Here is a 19373-nt window from a genome sequence, read left to right on the forward strand (position 1 = left end):
ACAAGGTCAAACGTCCTCTCCCCACTTACCTGTAGTGTACAAAGACTCACGCCTGATACGAGTAAGATCCGGTGTAAGAAGTGTAAGATTTGGTGAACCTATCATGAGTGAATGGGGTTAGCATTTCACCACTTTAGGGTCAAAACTAACAAGATTTGGTGACAAAATCATGTTTAGAATCCTAAAATAAGATCGCATGTCCGTTTTGGGTCCATTTGGACGAAAAAATCACGTTGGGAGCCTCTCGGGTGGGTCAGACAGCCCACCTGTCATGACCCACCAGTCATGATCGGCGGGTAGGTCAACCCACCGATCGGCCCACCGATTGGCCCTGCTAAGATCGATGGGCAGATTGGCCCACCGATCAGCCAACCGATTGGGCCCGTCGATCAGCCAGCCGATTGGGCCTATCGGTTGGCCCCGAGGGCCTGCCCTCTCAGGCGGGTGCCCTCAGGTGGGCCATTTGGCCCACCGGTCTTGGCGAAAAAATGCCATTTTTCCTCCAAACCTTCCCCAACCTTTGGGGAATTCAAATAGGGCTTTTTCAAACCCATTCTCCACACACTCAAATTCTCATAAGATGGTTCTAACCTAGATCTAGGTTAGATTTAAGGAATGGAAGCCATCTTACCTTCTTTGCTCAAGAACTTGTTCAAAAACCACCAAAATCTCTTCAAATCACCAATGCTCCTCCAACCGTGGAAACACTTCTTCAAATCCTTTAAAATCAACACATAAACCATCTATTAAACCTTAGATTTATCATCTCAAGGGGAATCTACAAGACCTCAAGGAACTCTACCCAAATCAAGGGTTTCATTTGGGTTTGGTGAAAGTTTAAGAAACCTAGCCTTTGCTCACCTTTAAATGTAGATCTCGTGTTGGAGATCTCTCTTCCGGTGTCGGAATGGGAAGATCAAACCTTGGCACCGCTGAAATCCATTTCTTCTTCCTCTTCCTTCCCCTTTCTTCTTCGTTCTCTTTTCTCTCTTCGTTTCTCTCTCCTCTTAAATCTTCCCACCAACCATTCAGTGTAATAAATGAGATATTGAAAAAAAAAACACAAATCCTGCTATTTATACTTTTTTAAAATCATTAGTGACACATGGGTGGTCACTCAAGTGGGCGGATGCGCCCACCTGAGGGCCGAAAATTGGTCACCAAGTGGGATTTTGATGGAATTCGACTATCGGCATGAATTTCACTCTCGGCATAAGATATAATATACGTATGCGCTTTAAGATACAGCTACATACCTGCTTTATCCATATATGGCGTTATGATATGTGTATGTACACGGCTTGGGTACACCCGTCTCCTCTGGCACTGACTCGGACTTGTCTAGCCAGCCGTTGTTCAAAGTCACCCTTGCCATCATGGTCCATAAGGAACCTGCCTTAACCCTCTACGGTTCGGGTCCTGCATGGTTAAACCAGGTCAACCGTGTAATCAGACCGGGTTTAAGAAGTAGGGTATTACAAGATAGCCCAGCCCGATTCGAAAGAACATGCCTGGAAGACTAAATAGCCCAGCCCGGTTCGAAAGAACCTGCCTGGAAGACCAAATAGCCCAGCCCAGTTTGAAAGAACCCGCCTGGAAGATCAAATAGCCTAGCTCAGTTTGAAAGAACCCATTTAGAAGACCAGATAGCCCAGCCCAGTTCGAAAGAACCCGCTTGGAAGATCAGATAGCCCAGCTCAGTTTGAAAGAACCCGCCTGGAAGACCAGATAGCCCAGTCCGATTCGAAAGAGCCTGCCTGAAAGACCAGATAGCCCAGCTCGATTCAAAGAACCCGTTTGGAAGATCAGATAGCCCAGCTCAATTTGAAAGAACCTACCTGGAAGACCAGATAGCCCATCCCGATTCGAACGAACCTGCCTGTAAGAATAGATAGCCTAGCCCGATTTGAAAGAACCCACCTAGAAGACCAGATAGCCCAGCCTGATTCGAAAGAACCTACCTGGAAGACCAGATAGCCCAGTCCAATTCAAAAAACCCACCTGGAAGACCAGATAGCCTAGCCTGGTTCGAAAGAACTTGCCTGAAAGACCAAATTCCTTAAATTAGCACATGTGAAGCCCAGCTAAGGAATATCCAAGAATCAAATGTTTTTCCCTATTGTAAGATTGGAAGAGCAGTAAATTCCTCTCTTTAACCACTGGTCCCAGATAGTCCAGATTGGTTTCTAAAGACCCAGCCTAAAGACCAAATTCCCTAACCTGGCACATGTGAAGCCCAGCTACAGAAAATCCAAGAATCAAATATTTTTACTTATTGCATGATTGGAAGAGCAGCGAATTTCTCTCTTGTAACCTTCAGTCCCAGATAGTCCAGATGGGTTCAAAAGACCCAGCCTGGAGACCAATTTCCCTGACTTGGCACATGTGAAGCCCAACGTAGAAAAATCCAAGAATCAAATGCTTTTATTTGTTGCAAGATTGGAAGAGCAGCGAATTTCTCTCTTGTAACCTTTGGTCCTAGATAGCCTAGATTGGTTTGAAAGACCCAGCCTGGAGACCAAATTCCATGAACTGGCACATGTGAAGCCCAACTAAGAAAAAGTCAAAGATCAAAGTACTAACATTTTTTGCTGGATTGGAAGAGCAACGAATTCCTTTCCTATAATCGGTAGCCCAGGTAAGTCCTAAAACTCTAAAAAAGTTGAGAGATATTATCTGTTGCATTTTTCAACTTCGTCATAAATGAGCAAGATTACGACAGTACATGCTCTGGGTGACAAAATGCGGTCATTCTTTTCTTTGCCCTTTGGCCATTGGCATAGGCCTTGGCCAACAAGAGACATTCTGTAGACACCCAATTTTGTCACTCTCCTTCGGCTATGATGAAATGTGGATCTTGGATGCAACTTTCAGCTTTCGATCAATAGAGATGATGATGGAAATATTCCCCTACCTGAAACCTTAGAAGCCCCTACACGAGAGAGATGGTCTAATTTTGACTTTTTATACATGAAGGAATCTAGTCAAGAGACCGTCCAGATGGATAGTGCTCAAAAATACGATTTCGATGATATATGGTATGTCAAAATCAAACCGTCAGATCTCCCGTGATCGTCATTGAAAAAATCCATGACTGTAGTATATGGCTGCAGCACATGGCGCTGCTAGTGGTTGCAGCCCATAGTTGCTAGCCAGCCCGAACCCCTATAGGCCATAACCCATGCCCTCATAGGCCCATGCCTGTGCCCCATGTGCCCAGCCCGTGCCCCCACAGGCCATGACCTGCGCCCCCTGTGCCCTTGCCTACACCTTTGCCAGCTACTACCCATGGCTGCAACAGCTGCTGCCCATGGCTACGGCCTAGGCTTGCCACCTATGCCACGGTGCCATGCCATAGTGCTACACACCCACACTACCTATGCCATGGTGCCATACCATAATGCCGTATACCCACACCACCCACACCACCCACACCATCCATGCCACTGCCCGCATGCCCTGTGTCGCACACCTATGACATTGCTCGCATTGCCTACCCTCCTATACTGACCATGCCCTATGCACTTCAACCCAATCATGTGCACCGCAGGTAGTGGAAGAGATTGGTTTTTCGCTGGCCCAATAGGTGAAGATATTTCCTCTTCACCCACTTGAGACCAAAATCCTACTTTTTGGCTAAGAATTCTCTCTCCCAAAAAACCCTCTTTTACCCATTGGATAAAGGACTGCTTCGCCTATTTTAGTCCAAGAACCCCTTTTAGCCATAAGATAAAAGCCCACTTCACCCATTTTAGTCCAAGAACCCTCTTTTGTCCATTGGGTAAAAGTTCTCCTTCCTTTCCTGTGGTCCAGAAAACCTATAAATAACCCCCTCCTTTGGATTTTACACACTAAACAATCCCATCTCACTCCAAGTAGTGAAGCTCAGCCCTCTCTCCTCCCCTCCCCATCTTGATTTTCTTCAAGTCTTCGGAGCGATCTTCGTCAAGATCCAATATCTTGTTCGGATCTTCGAAGTGTTCTTCGGGACTTTAAAGATCTTCAATTTAAGTTCTTAGTCCAATCCAGTTTTTTTCAAAAATAGTGTGTTCTTCAATCCCCTCCTTCGAGTGTTCTTGAGTTTTACCAAAAATAAAATCTCTCCCCCTTGAGGTTCTTCGGGTCTATGAAGAGATCTTTATCATGATCGAAAACTCTGTTTGGATCTTCAAAGTGTTCTTCGGGGCTTTGGGGATCTTCAATCCATTTTTAGGTCAATCTGTTTCTTTCCAAAAATAGAGCCTAGCCCTCCCCTAGCCTATCCCCAGCGAAAGCTCTGCCAGAGTGCCACCTTAGCCTAGCCCTTTCTAGCCTATTCCCAGCGGAAGCTCTGCCAGAGTGCCACCTCAGCCTTGCCCTCCCCTAGCCTATCCCCAGCGGAAGCTCTGTCGAAGTGCCACCTCATCCTAAACCCAGAAATAGCCTTCTCTAGCCAAAGCTCTGTCCGAATCCAAATCCGAAAGTAATCGTTTCTAGCCGAAACCCTGTCCAAATATCATCACAGTCAGCATCTCTCAAGAAAGGAAGTTGGAGGTCAAGGCCATCTTCCCCTGAGCTCGGAGAACATGAAAGACAATTTAAGCCAGTACCAATCAAGGGCCCACCCCTTTTGACCTGAAATAGGGGTTAAGCTTAAGTATAGTTTCTCAACTAAATTTTCATCATGTAGACTTTATATAGACCTTGTTTTAGTGTACATAGTAGTTTAAATTTAGTCAATATATATATGTGTGATAACTTAGCCATACATGTGAATAGTAATAATTATGGAAAACGTTCGTTCTTAAGCATCAAGTAGGAAGACCGGTTGAATCGGGCAGAGTGGGTGCCTAACACCTTCCTAACTTTATAACTTGACACTTACCCTAAATCTCTGGACCAGACCAATTATCGGGCCCTTTTCTCTAGAATTGGGCCAACTCCTAGGTCCTAGGCCCATAATCCTAGGTGGCGACTCCAAACCCTTTTGTATGATCCCAATCCCCGTATTGGACCATCATCAAACCCCCATCTAGAAGATAGACTTTACACTCTTGCAAGATAAGCCTCCACATATAATGGTGTGGGGCCTACAAGCAAAGCACACATGACACACCCCTCCCTCACTAAAAAGAGAAAGAGAGGAGAGTGAGCGAAATCAATGCAAGTCCTTTTCCCCCCTAAGGGAAAATATATCTTCATCTCCGGCCGCTACCCTCACACGACCCTATGGCAAGGGTCCAACCATTCTTGGTGAAAAAAAGAAGTAGGCCTATTTATCAGAATTCTGTGAACTCTCTCACCGTAGATGGTCAGTCTTGGTTTACTCATATTGTGGATTTCATCAAGGAAAGGAAATACCCCGTTGAAGCCAAAAATAGAGACAAGAAATTTCTTAGGAGATATGCCACCTAATTTATCCTTCAAGGGGACTTGTTCTACAAGAGGTCCTATGATGGAATACAGTTGTTGTACGTGGATGAAGAGCAAGCTGCAACAATCATAGAAGAGATTCATCAAGGCCTTTATGGACTCCATATGAATGCCAAGATGATGCCTAAGAAGATTCTTAGACTGGGATACTATTGGAACACAATGGAAGCAGACTATGTGAGCTTTGTCAAGAAATGCCACAAATGTCAGATATTTGCCAGTGTCATACACATCTCACCAATAGAGTTACATTCACTCAATTTTCCTTGGCCATTCTCTACTTGGGGCATTGATATCATAGGGAAGGTCAACCCTAATGCATCCAATGGTCACAAGTTCATCTTGGTAGCCATTGATTATTTCACCAAGTGGGCAGAAGCTTAGTCATATTCAGTCCTCACATCTGCTAAGGTGGAAAAGTTCATCAAAGAAAACATCATTTGTTGATATGAAGTGCCTCAAGAGTTAATATCGGATCAGGGATCCCATTTCTAGGGCAAAACTGATAAAATCTACACAAAGTTTGGTATCAAAGGCATCACTCTACCACTTACAGGCCACAGACCAATGGGGCGGTAGAAATAGCTAACAAGAATATTAAGGTCATCCTATAGAAAATGGCTGAAACACACAAGAATAGGGAAAATAAGTTGCCACTTGCTTTATGGCATATCGTACTTCTATACGATCCTTGACAGGGGTAACTCCTTTCTCCTTGGTATATGGGACTAAGACGGTCCTACCCTATGAGGGTAGCTGTAATACCCTACTTCTTAAACCCGGTCTGATTACACGGTTGGCCCGGTTTAACCATGCAGGACCCGAACCAAAGAGGGTTAAGGCGGGTTCCTTATGGACCATGATGGCAAGGGTGACTTTAAACACCGGCTGGCCAGACAACTCTGAGTCAGTGCCAGAGGAGACGGGTGTACCCAAGCCGTGTACATGCACATACCATAAGGCCATGCACGGATAAAGCAGGTATGTAGTCGTATCTTAAAGCGCATATGTATATTATATCTTATGCCGAGAGTGAGATACGTGCCGAGAGTCGAATTCCATCAAAATCCCACTTAGTGGCCAATTTTTGGCCCTCAGGTGGGCAGTCACAGGTGGGCGCATCTGCCCACCTGAGTGACCCACCCATGTGTCACTAATGACTTTAAGAAAGTATAAATAGCAGGATTTGTGTTTTTTTCAATATCTCATTTATTATACTGAATGGTTGGTGGGAAGATTTAAGAGGAGAGAGAAACGAAGAGAGAAAAGAGAACGAAGAAGAAAGGGGAAGGAAGAGGAAAAAGAAATGATTTTCAGCGACGCCAAGGTTTGATCTTCCCATTCCGACGGCAGAAGAGTAATCTCCAACACGAGATCTATGTTTAGAGGTGAGCAAAGGCTAGGTTCCTTAAACTTTCACCATACCCAAGTAAAACCATTGATTTGGGTAGTGTTTCTTGAGGTTTTGTAAATCTCCCTTGAGATGATGAATCTAAGGTTTAATAAATGGTTTATGTGTTGATTTTGAAGGATTTGAAGAAGTGTTTCCACGGTTGGAGGAGCATTGGTGATTTGAAGTGATTTTCGGGTTTTTGAATGAGTTCTTGAGCAAAGAAGGTAAGATGGCTTCCATTCCTTAAATCTAACCTAGATCTAGGTTAGAACCACCTTATGAGACCTTGAATGTGTGGAGAATGGGTTTGGAAAAGCTCCATTTGAATTCCCCAAAGGTGAGGGAAGGTTTCGGGGAAAAATGGCATTTTTCTGCCAAGACCGGTGGGCCAAGACCAGTGGGCCAAATGGCCTGCCTGAGGGCACCTGCCTGAGAGGGCAGGCCCTCAGGGCCAACCGATGGGCCCAACCGGTGGGCCCAATCGGTGGGCCGATCGGAGGGCCAACCTGCCCGTCGATCTTAGCAGGGCCCTCAGGGCCAACCGATGGGCCCTACCGGTGGGCCGACCGATGGGCCAACCTGCCTGCCAGTCATGACCGATGGGTAAGGACTAGTGGGTCAACCTAACCACGGTGGGTCAACCTACCCACCGGTCATGACTGGTGGGTCAAGACAGGTGGGCTGTCCGACCCACCCGAGAGGCTCTCGACATGATTTTTACGTCCGAATGGACCCAAAATGGACGTACGACCTTCTTCTAAAATTCTAAACATGATTCTATCATCAAATATTTTTAGTTTCAACCCCAAAGGTGGTGAAATGCTAACCCCATTCACTCATGATAGGTTCACCAAATCTTACGCTTCTCGCACCGGATCTCACCCGTACCAGGCGTGAGTCTTTGCACACTACAGTTAAGTGGGGAGAGGACGTTTGACCTTGTTTCAAGGCTTGTTTGGCATTCATTTAATTATATCTAGACTAGCCATGTCATCATGCAAATGCTATATAGCTTAGCCATCCTCATATTTTTATGCCATGTGTGCTGTGTTTATTTTCTCAATGTCAAATGATGATGTGCTTATGTGATGAATATTGACATCATTATACATGATGCATTAATAGACTAGACGCCGTAGTTGGCTTGGAAATGAGTGCATTGGTGGCCCATGGAATGGGACACGGTGGCACTATGTAATCATACTATGTCATATAGGAGCATGCGGTTTAGGATTATCATCTTCCCCGTGCTACGACCCTTCCCAACAGGGGTTGAGGTGTTGGGTTACCATTCAGGGGGAAGTAGTGGTCATGGTTGTCGGGTCACTGTGGCGGTTAGACATACGCCCGACTGGTCATTATGACAGTCAGTAACCTCGGTGGTATCCGGTGGTCGGCATGTTTTAATTTTCTGAGTACTCACGGTGGGCCTTCTCCGACAGCCCTATGGGCGTATCGCGGGATGGAGTTCGTGGCTCGTACCCAGAGTATACACGCATTGTGGTTGTAGTAGCACTAAACCAAAGACTTAGTAATGTTGTTTAGGTGGAAGTGATTAAAAATGAATTGCATAGCATATAATGCATATGGTTATGATTTGTTGTGTGGACTGCTGTGTGGTCCTTCTTTTCACTTACTGACCTAGTGAGCTCATCCCACGTGTGTACCTCTTTTAGACGATTTTATAGGGCATCCACCTGAAGAGAAAGGGTCAGGCCCCACAGTTGAATTCCTTGAAGTGGATTGGTGGGTCCACAAGGAATTAGAGCACGGCATGGATTGCTCGTGCGAGGGCTGTGCTGCGGGACCGCAGTTTTGATACCGAGCTAAGCTTTACTTTTGATACCGAGCTGAGCTTTACCTTTTCATACCAAGCTGAGCTTTACTTTTTGATACCGAGCTAAGCTTTACTTTTGATACCGAGCTGAGATGTACTCTTTGTGTTTTTGATGATCCCTTTTGTGTACTTGATATGTAAATTGTATTCTTTTTGTGTAAATATCATGCTTACGGGCCCACATGTACTTAACTATGTATTACAATTTGGGTATCAAGTATAATGGGAATATTTACAGGTAAATTAAGTCTTCCGCTGAACTGATGAACACTTTCTTAGTTGTGTGTATGCTGTGGTTGGATACTGTATCAGATGATCCTGGCAGGTTTGGGTTAACCGGTGTTAACCCGGTCACCAGTCCGATTTTGTGTGAACGGGGTGTGACAACGGTGGTATCAGAGTGCGATGCTCTATTCACTCACAGCATACCATGTAGACCCCATAGAATCTATAATAGGAAATGGGATTGGGTTAATGTAAAAACCTTAAAAAGTTAAAAGCCAAAAAAAGAACGGAATAATAATGGTTGTAGTTAGTTATTGAATTCATGGCATGCATGAGAGAAAATGAAAGATTAATTAATTGATGTCATAACCCATCGAGTACGAGTTTAACGAAATTTTGACAGCATAATGGCGCAAAACGAGATTTCCAAAAATTTTCACACAAACACCTGATAAACAACATATATATATATATCAATGATCCTAATTAACCAACGACACCACTACTAAACTACACAAGTTATCAAACATACAAATTCACCACAAACCACCATCATACACATCACCCCACAAATAAGTCCAGTTACAGAGAAAATACAAAGAATGAGAAAAGAAAGAAAAATACAATAAGATCAACAACATGAAACAGGTGAGAAGCTGGTGTGGATGAGCTAAGTCCTCACTGATCATCATCATCGTCCAATACTACTACTCCGTTCACCTGAGGTCTAGAGTTAACGTTGAGTCGACGGTCGTAGTAGTCAAACCTCGAGTTCTCCAGCTGTACATCCCTCCAAAGTTGGCCAAAATCTACTGAAATGGCATTGGCCGTCGTATCCAAGTCCTGGCCCAGTCTGAGAAAGGAATTCTCCAAAGTAGCCTGCCTCTCCAGGATGTTTTCCTCCCTAGAAGCGCTCTCATCCAGTCTCCTTAGCAGTTGATCTTGCCCTTCCTTCAAAGTCCTCATAGTAGACATTATGCCCTCAAAATCATATGCACCACTCTCAGGTGGTGGGGCTCTATGCTGTGGGCCTGCAGCTCTAGTGAAGCCAGGATCAGCACCTCTCGACTCAAGAGGCACCTCCTCAAGGATGTCCGCGTCCACAAAATCATCCTCCTCACCCTGAGGAAAATAGTCCTCATCCTCCTCACTAGACTCCTCCTCCATGGGAACATCCTCCCTAGGGGCAACCCTCCTATCTCTACCTCTCTGAGCTCCCTCTCTCTGAGGTACATCCATAAGAGTGTGGAGACCCATCCTCAATAGATTCCCCCTGTCAAAGTTATCTGTTGGCATCTTCCCCTCCTCACCACTCAGGTCCACCCAAAGAACTCAAAGATCCTGGTGAGGATCCTGCCATATGGAAATCCTCCATCCTCGGGGTGAGAAGTATGGTGCTCCATGGTCTTGAGGATGACGTAAAGCAAGCACAAGTGCTCGTCACCCCCCCTCTAAAGCCTTATGAATGCAGAAGGCTAAGAAGGCCGCCATAAAGCCCACCTGGTTCCGGTGACCTCCTTTGGGGAGCAAGTTGAACTGGACCAAATGGGTAAACACAAGAACCTCTGGGAAAAATGATGTCTCGAAATCCGGACGCTCCCTGCTGCCACAGATGGTCTCATAGATGTGGTCCGGTGTCTCCGAACTCAAGAACGGGCCTATGGGCTTACTCCTGGGAGGACTGTAGAAGCGCTGCCTAACTAAAGAAATACCCAAAATACTGGCCAGGTTGTCCACAGTCAGCTGAATGTCCACCCCCTTCACCATACTAGTTATCGCATACTCTCCGTACTGGTAGGAAACCTCCAAGTTACAGTAGAATCTACGAACCAGCTGCTCGTAGCATGGACGGTCTATGTGGAGGATAGACTGCCAACCCAGTGCGGTGAACCTCTCCTGAAGTTGAACCTTGTGGAAGTCGTCAACTACCACAGTCTTCTCCATCATCACGAACCTCTTCAGGAAGGCCTGCTAGTTGGTTGCTGCCTCTGAACAATGGAAGAGTTCCTCGTCATAGTCGGAAGGATCAATAGGGGCAGGTCTGGGCCGCCCTGTGCGAGGGGCTGGAGAACTAGTCCCCGCACTCTTCCATTTGGAAGCGGTGGTCTTACACCGAGTGCCAGAGGATGCGGGTTCTTTGCCCTTGAGAGAAGACATCCTGGCAAGAAAAGAGGAGAAAGAAGGGTGAGTAAGGGAAAAGGAATAACAAAGAGAATAAATAGAGGGGTGAGCAATAGGAGGAAGCCCCAAAACCTAATTCTCGTAAAATAGAAAATGTGACAAGCAAGGAATGATAGAGAGTCTATGGATGAAATGCATAGTAAGTGACAAAACAGAAATCATGGAAAAATAGAATGTGACAAAATGTGACAAGTGAGGAATGATAAAAAGTCTATGAATGAAATGCCTGGCCAGTGACAAGACAGAGATTATGGCAAAACAGAAATGTGACAGAAAGGGCATATAAAGCATGGCAAGTAAAGAATGATAGAAAAACCCCAATTCTCATTGTGCAAGTTCAATCTAAGGAAAAATGAAAAGACTCACAATAGAGAGAAACTTGAAGCTTACATGTTCATGGATGAAATGCCATCATTCTACAGTTTAGAATATGCAAAAACATCTACTATTATGATATTGAGGTGAAAGAGAATCAAAGAAACCCAACACAAAGGGATGGATTTTCATGGGAAGGGAAGGGATTTCAAGCCTACCTGACCTTCCATGATCTCTACAACATGTCAAGTACAAATCAAACATAAGGCATTGCATTGGAGTTGTTAGTTGGGAAGAAAAGAGCAGAGATTGAAGAAATCCCCAAATTTGAGAAAACTTGGGCACGATTGGGGTTTCTCTAAAAAAAATTGAGAAGTAAATCCTAAAACTGGAAATAAATCACGAAGAAAACTTCACATTTACATGAAATCACTGTTCTATGGAAAGAAACACTGAAAAGAATCGAGATTGAAGACTACACATGAGTTCTACCCCCAAAGTACACATTCTGAGAAGAAAATGAGGAAGAAACTTACTTCTAGGTAGAGGAGTTGAATCTTCCCAAAACCGCCGGATCGTTGAGTGAGATCGCGAGTGGAAGTATCAAGGAGCTCTCAAAAATCGCCTGAGAGAGAGAGAGTGAGGAAGAAATGGGAGAACAAATGAGGAACAGGGGCTTAAAATCCTTGTTCATAATTTCCACTCGGGTCGGATAGGCGGGCTGACCAGCGGGCCACCCTATCCACCGGTGTCAGCCTGTCGGTTAAAGATTTGGATCGGCGGCCCAACCTGCCTGCCGGTGGTAGCCCGCCGGTTGAGAGAAAACTTGAAAAAAAAAATAATAATAAAAATGGGGGTATTATTATAATTATTCTTATAATAATATACCTGAAAAAAAAAGGGGTGTGTGGATGGCGCCATATGGTCGAGTGGGACCATTGTTCTACTTGTTGAAGCACTAGCCCTGTATTTTCGGAATCAAGTTATGGTTAGTTGCAAATGATCATACACTATAATACCCCGTGTGTTGGCATATAATTATGTGCCGATATCAATTCTAAGGTGTTTGACCAATGTGGTGTATGATATGTTTCAGGTACAGGGATACGATGGTACGTACTAGATCTGGTAGCAATGCACGAGGTACCTCGCGTGGTCCTCGTCCGGTTGGTCGACCACCGAATCCCAGAAGGTCCCGCTCTGTGGGGCAAACCTCACTTCCACAACCTCCAGAGACCTTTGGTCAAGGTGGGGCACAAGGAGACCCACCTATGACTGCACTTCCGGACCCTCCACCGGTTATTACTCTAGGGGATGTTGCTACCATAATCCAGCAGTCACAATAGGCTTTCCAGCAACAAATGCTTCAGCAATAGCAAGCATTTATGGCTGCTATACAGCAACAATTAGACCTTTCTCAAATAGGTCAACCTCCCCAGATACTTACTCCACAGGACCCGCCTGTAGGGTCAGGTACAGGGCCACAAGTGGGAGGTACACCTCCAATTCTGCCATTCAGTGTTCCTCCGTATGTGGTGCCCCCTCCATACCCTTACTATCCAGCTCATGCTCCCAATTACCCGCCGACGAATAATACGTCAAAGGTAGTGGAGTCATTCAAGAGGAACTTGCCACCTGTATTTCTAAGGTGGGGAGTGATCCTCTGAAGCCGGACCAGTGGATCCAAGAGCTGGAGAAAATATTTGAGGTGATTGAGTGCACTGATGCACAGAACCTCATTTGTGCGGGGTTGCAACTCAAGAAGGAGGCCAACTCTTGGTGGCAAGCCTCTAAGCCCATATTGTTGGCCGCACATCCGGAACCCACCTGGGAACAGTTCAAGGAGTTGTTCTTGGACATTCATCACCCACGTAGCTTCAGAGACCGCAAGGAGACAGAATTTATGGCCTTAACTCAAGGAGGTAAGACTATCCTTGAGTATCAGCAGCAGTTTGAGAGCTTGTTCCTTTTTGCCCCTAGGCATATGCGGACAACTAAAGAAAAGGCTGCAAGATTTCTGAAGGGCCTAAAGGCATCCATTGGGTCTGTACTTGAGGTCTTAGACTTGACAGACTATGGCCAGATTGTGCCGAAGGCCAAGACTATGGAAGATAAGCAGAAGGGAGAACAGTCCCTCACACCTGGACTGTGGAAGAGAACAAATCCATTTCCGGATATGGGCAACTCCTCTAAGGCATACCGTGGGTGGTACAGTTTTGGGCCTACATATAGGCAACCCTATAGGCCATCTAGCTACCCTCCTCGACCAGCTGGTGGTTTGGGCTCTACCCCTTTCCGCCCAAACACTAATGCGGTACCTACAGTTCCAAGGCCGCCCCGACCTCCATCTACAATAGGTCAAGTCCAGAGGGGCCCCGCCCCAATTTTGACATCACATATCCGTTGCTTTAACTGCCATTCCTATAGGCATTATGCTAAAGACTGTCGGGTCAGACCAGCCTTGCCCTCCAGTCAGCCCTCTGCGTACCGACCTCCCTTAACTCAGGGAAATCAATCGCAGGGAAGGATGTATGCCCTATCAGCTGAGGAAGCTGAGGCCAGCACGGAAGTGGTACCAGGTACAAATTTAAGAATTTCCTTATGTTAAATATTGATGACCTACTATACTTATATGCATTGTTACACTAGGTGTCCTACCTATATCAGGCATACCAGCCTATGTCTTATTTGACTCAGGAGCTACACATTCATTCGTATCTAAGAGATTTGCTGAGAAACTTGGTATGCCACCCAGGACCCTAGATCATGGGATGGTTGTTAGTATGCCTATTGGTAAAGTTACACAGTTGAAGGAGGTGTATGGACCGTGCCCAGTGGAAATCAGTGGGAAGAAATTAGATGCACAACTCATTAAGTTCAATATGCAGAATTTTGACATTATACTAGGCATGGATTGGTTATCGGCCCATCGAGCTATTGTGATGTGTGCTGAAAAATTAATTAGGGTGACAGATGATGAAGGAAAAGAATGGGTATATTGAGCAGATAAAGTGAAACGGGCTAGAAAGTTCCTCGTCTCCGCCCTTCAAGTGGTAAAGTTGTTAGAAAGTGGATGTCAGGGTTACTTAACATCAGTACTTGATGTCGATGCAAAGGTTACCCCTCTAGGAGAGGTAAAGGTGGTTAAAGAATTCCCCGACGTCTTTCCTGATGATCTGATGCATTTACCGCCTGATAGAGAGTTGGAGTTTGCCATAGAATTGATTCCTGGAGCAACTCCAGTGTCTAAAGCTCCATACAGGATGGCACCAGCCGAATTGAAGGAGTTGCAGATGTAGTTGTAGGAATTATTGGCAAAGGGGTTTATTTGCCCAAGTGTTTCACCTTGGGGTGCCCCAGTATTGTTTGTCAAGAAGAAGGATGGCAGTTTGCATATGTGCATCGATTACCGGGAATTAAATAAGCTAACCATTTAGAACTGGTATCCATTACCATGCATTGATGATTTATTTGACAAACTACAGGGTGCCAAGGTATTTTCAAAGATAGACCTTCGATCAGGCTATTATCAGCTCAAGATAAAGAGCGGTGACATACCCAAGACAACATTCAGGACTCGGTATGGTCACTATGAGTTCCTAGTGTTATCTTTTGGGTTAACCAATGCACCAGCAACATTCATGGATTTAATGAATCGAGTATTTCACGATGTCCTTGATAAATGGATAATTATTTTTATTGATGACATCTTGATCTACTCCAAGACAGAAGAGGAGCACACTCAACATTTGAGAATGGTGTTATAGAGGTTGAGAGAACAACAGTTGTTTGCCAAATACAGCAAATGTGAATTTTGGCTTCAACAAGTTGGATTCCTAGGGCACGTAGTGTCTAAGGCTGGAATCGAGGTGGATCCTGATAAGGTGAAAGCAGTAGTAGAGTGGGAAAGCCCTAAAAATGTCACTGAAATTAGAAGCTTCTTGGGTTTGGCTGGATATTACCGGAGCTTCATTGAGAATTTTGCTCGGATCTCAGCACCAATGACTAAGTTGACAAAAAAGGGTGTGAAGTTTGACTGGGTAGAGGAATGCGAGACGAGTTTTCAGGAGTTGAAGAAGAGGTTGGTGTCGGCCCCTGTGTTGACCATCCCTGAAGGCACAGGTGGAATGATAGTCTACACTGATGCTTCCAAAGTTGGGTTGGGTTGTGTTCTCATGCAACGCGGAAAGGTGATAGCGTATGCTTCCCGACAACTAAAGGAGTATAAGAAGAACTACCCCACTCATGACTTGGAACTAGCCGCAGTCATTTTTGCCCTTAAGATTTGGCGACATTACTTGTATGGGGAGAAGTGCGAGATATACAGTGATCACAAAAGCCTTAAGTACTTTTTCACCTAGAAGGATTTGAACATGAGGCAGAGGAGATGGCTTGAGCTCATGAAGGATTATGATTGTGACATTCAGTATCATCCCGGCAAGGCTAATGTAGTGGCAGATGCATTGAGTCGGAAGGCACAGACTGTGTCACTCTCATACTTAGCAGTCAGCCCACCATTTGTACAAGAGGCGATGCTAATGGATGAAGTTCTCTTATATGAAGGAGCAACCTTAGAGTTTGAATGTCAACCAGAAAACCTTAAATGGTTGACTGTATCCTTGGCGGCTCTATAGGTGCATCCGACTATTAGGCAAGAGGTAATAATCAAACAACCTTTGGATCCTGAATTGCAGCGGATCAGAGTTAAGGTTCAAGATCAAACAATGAACGACCCAGATTTTGTTTTAGCTAGTGATGGGGCATTGATGTTTCGAGGTAGATTGTGTGTACCCGATGATTTGGATATACAAGACAAGATAGTGCGAGAAGCACATAGCTTCGAGTACTCACTCCACCCAGGAAGTACAAAGATGTATAAAGACCTCAAACAAAATTACTGGTGGCCAAGCATGAAAGTCACAATAGCTCTATATGTAGCGACTTGTCTTGCATGCCAGAAAGTAAAAGCTGAGAGGCATCGACCTTATGGTACTCTTCAGCCACTCCCAGAACCAGACTGGAAGTGGGATAGGATTACAATGGACTTCGTCACCGAACTACCATGTACACCTAAGGCGATGGACGAGATATGGGTGATCGTTGATCGGCTTACTAAGACTGCTCATTTCATTCCCATCAAGACCAAGTTCTCTATGGCCAAATTAGCACAACTTCATATGGATAACATAGTGCGCTTGCATGGAGTGCCAGTGAGCATTGTATCAGATAGGGACCCAAGATTCACTTCAAGATTTTGGAAAAGCTTCCAGCATGCCTTAGGATCATAATTGAATTTGAGTACTGCTTTCCACCCATAGACGGATGGTCAGTCGGTGCGAACCATACAGATATTGGAAGACATGCTCAGGGCATATGCAATGGAAATGTGTAGTAGTTGGGAAGATTATATACCCCTTATGGAGTTTGCCTATAACAACAGTTACCAAGCTACAATTGGGATGGCTCCGTATAAGGCATTATATAGTAGGAAGTGCAAGACTCCTCTGTATTGTGATGAAGTAGGCGAACGCCGAATGTTAGGACCAGAAATGATACAGATGACTTGTGACAAGGTCGATGTTATTCGAGAACGGATTAAAGCAGCTCAGTCTCGTCAAAAGAGCTATGCAGACAACCGCAGAAAAGATATTGAATTTTAGCCAGGAGAAAAGGTGTTTCTCAAGATCTCTCCTACTAAAGGGCTGCAAAGATTTCACATAAAGGGGAAGTTGAGCCCAAGATACATTGGCCCATTTGAGATCTTAGCCCGGGTTGGCTCAGTAGCCTACATGCTTGCTCTGCCACCTTCACTCGGGGATGTTCATAACATATTTTATGTATCCATGCAGAAGCAATACGTTCATGATCCATCTCATGTATTACCCATGGAACCAGAATATCTAGAAGCTGATATGACCTATACAGATCAGCCAGCTGAAATTTTGGACCGAAAGGTGAAAACCCTTCGCAACCGCTCCATTTCCTACGTAAAGGTGCTATGGGCAAATCATTCACTTAAAGAAGCATCTTGGGAGAAAGAGGATGAAATCCAAGCCAAGTACCCTCATCTTTTTGAACAACCAGGTACGCCAATTTTAAGGATGAAATTTTCAGAAAGGGGGGGTAAATGTAATACCCTACTTCTTAAACCCGGTCTGATTACACGGTTGGCCCAGTTTAACCATGCAGGACCCGAACCAGAGAGAGTTAAGGCGGGTTCCTTATGGACCATGATGGCAAGGGTAACTTTGAACATCGGCTGGCCAGACAAGTCCAAGTCAGTGCCAGAGGAGATGGGTGTACCCAAGCCATGTACATGCACATACCATAAGGCCATGTACAAATAAAGCAGGTATGTAGTCGTATCTTAAAGCGCATACGTATACTATATCTTATGCCGAGAGTGAGATTCGTGCCGAGAGTGAGATCGTGCCGAGAGTTCCATCAAAATCCCACTTGGTGGCCAATTTTCGACCCTCAGGTGGGCGGTCACAAGTGGGCGCATCCGCCCACCTGAGTGACCCACCCATGTGTCACTAATGATTTTCAAGAAGTATAAATAGTAGGATTTGTGTTTTATTCAATATCTCATTTATTACACTGAATGGTTGGTGGGAAGATTTAAGAGGAGAGAGAAACGAAGAGAGAAAAGAGAACGAAGAAGAAAGGGGAAGGAAGAGGAAGAAGAAATCGTTTTCAGCAGCGCCAAGGTTTGATCTTCCCATTTCAACGCCGGAAGAGTGACCTCCAACACGAGATCTACGTTTAGAGGTGAGCAAAGGCTAGGTTCCTTAAACTTTCACCATACCCAAGTAAAACCATTGATTTGGGTAGTGTTTCTTGAGGTTTTGTAAATCCCCCTTGAGATGATGAATTTAAGGTTTAATAGATAGTTTATGTGTTGATTTTGAAGGATTTGAAGAAGTGTTTCCATGGTTGGAGGAGCATTGGTGATTTGAAGTGATTTTGGGGTTTTTGAACGAGTTCTTGAGCAAAGACGGTAAGATGGCTTCCATTCCTTAAATCTAACCTAGATCTAGGTTAGAACCACCTTATGAGACCTTGAATGTGTGGAGAATGGGTTTGGAAAAGCTCCATTTGAATTTCCCAAAGGTTGGGGAAGGTTTCGGGAAAAAATAGCATTTTTCCATCAAGACCGGTGGGCCAAATGGCCCGCCTGAGGGCACCTGCCTGAGTGGGCAAGCCCTCGGGGCCAACCGGTGGGCCCAACCGGTGGGCTGACCGGCGGGCCAACCTACCCGTCGATCTTCGCAGGGCCCTCAGGGCCAACCGATGGGCGGACCGGCGGGCAGGTTCATGACCAGTGGGTCAACCTACCTGCCGGTCATGACTGCTGGGTCAAGACAGGTGGGCTGTCCAACCCACCCGAGAGGCTCCCGAAGTTATTTTTACATCCGAATGGACCCAAAACGGACGTGCGACCTTCTTCTAGAATCTAAATATGATTCTGTCATCAAACCTTGTTAGTTTCGACCCCAAAGGTGGTGAAATGCTAACCCCATTCACTCATGATAGGTTCACCAAATCTTACGCTTCTCGCACCGGATCTCACCCGTACCAGGCGTGAGTCTTTGTACACTACAGGTAAGTGGGGAGAGGACGTTTGACCTTGTTTCAAGGCTTATTTGGCATTCATTTTATTGTATCTAGACTAGCCATGTCATCATGCAAATGCTATGTAGCTTAGCCATCCTCATATTTTTATGCCATGTGTGTTGTGTTTATTTTCTCAATGTCAAATGACGATGTGCTTATATGATGAATGTTGACATCATTGTGCATGATGCATTAATAGACTAGACGCCATAGTTGGCTTGGAAACGTGTGCATTGGTGGCCCATGGAATGGGACGCAGTGGCACTATGCAATTGTACTATGTCATATAGGAGCATGCGGTTTAGGATTATCATCTTCCTGTGCTACAACCCTTCCCAATAGGGGTTGAGGTGTTGGGTTACCATTCGGAGGGAAGCAGTGGTCGCGGTTGTC

This window comes from Macadamia integrifolia, chromosome 7 (genome assembly GCF_013358625.1).
Source record: "Macadamia integrifolia cultivar HAES 741 chromosome 7, SCU_Mint_v3, whole genome shotgun sequence".
NCBI lineage: Eukaryota > Viridiplantae > Streptophyta > Magnoliopsida > Proteales > Proteaceae > Macadamia > Macadamia integrifolia.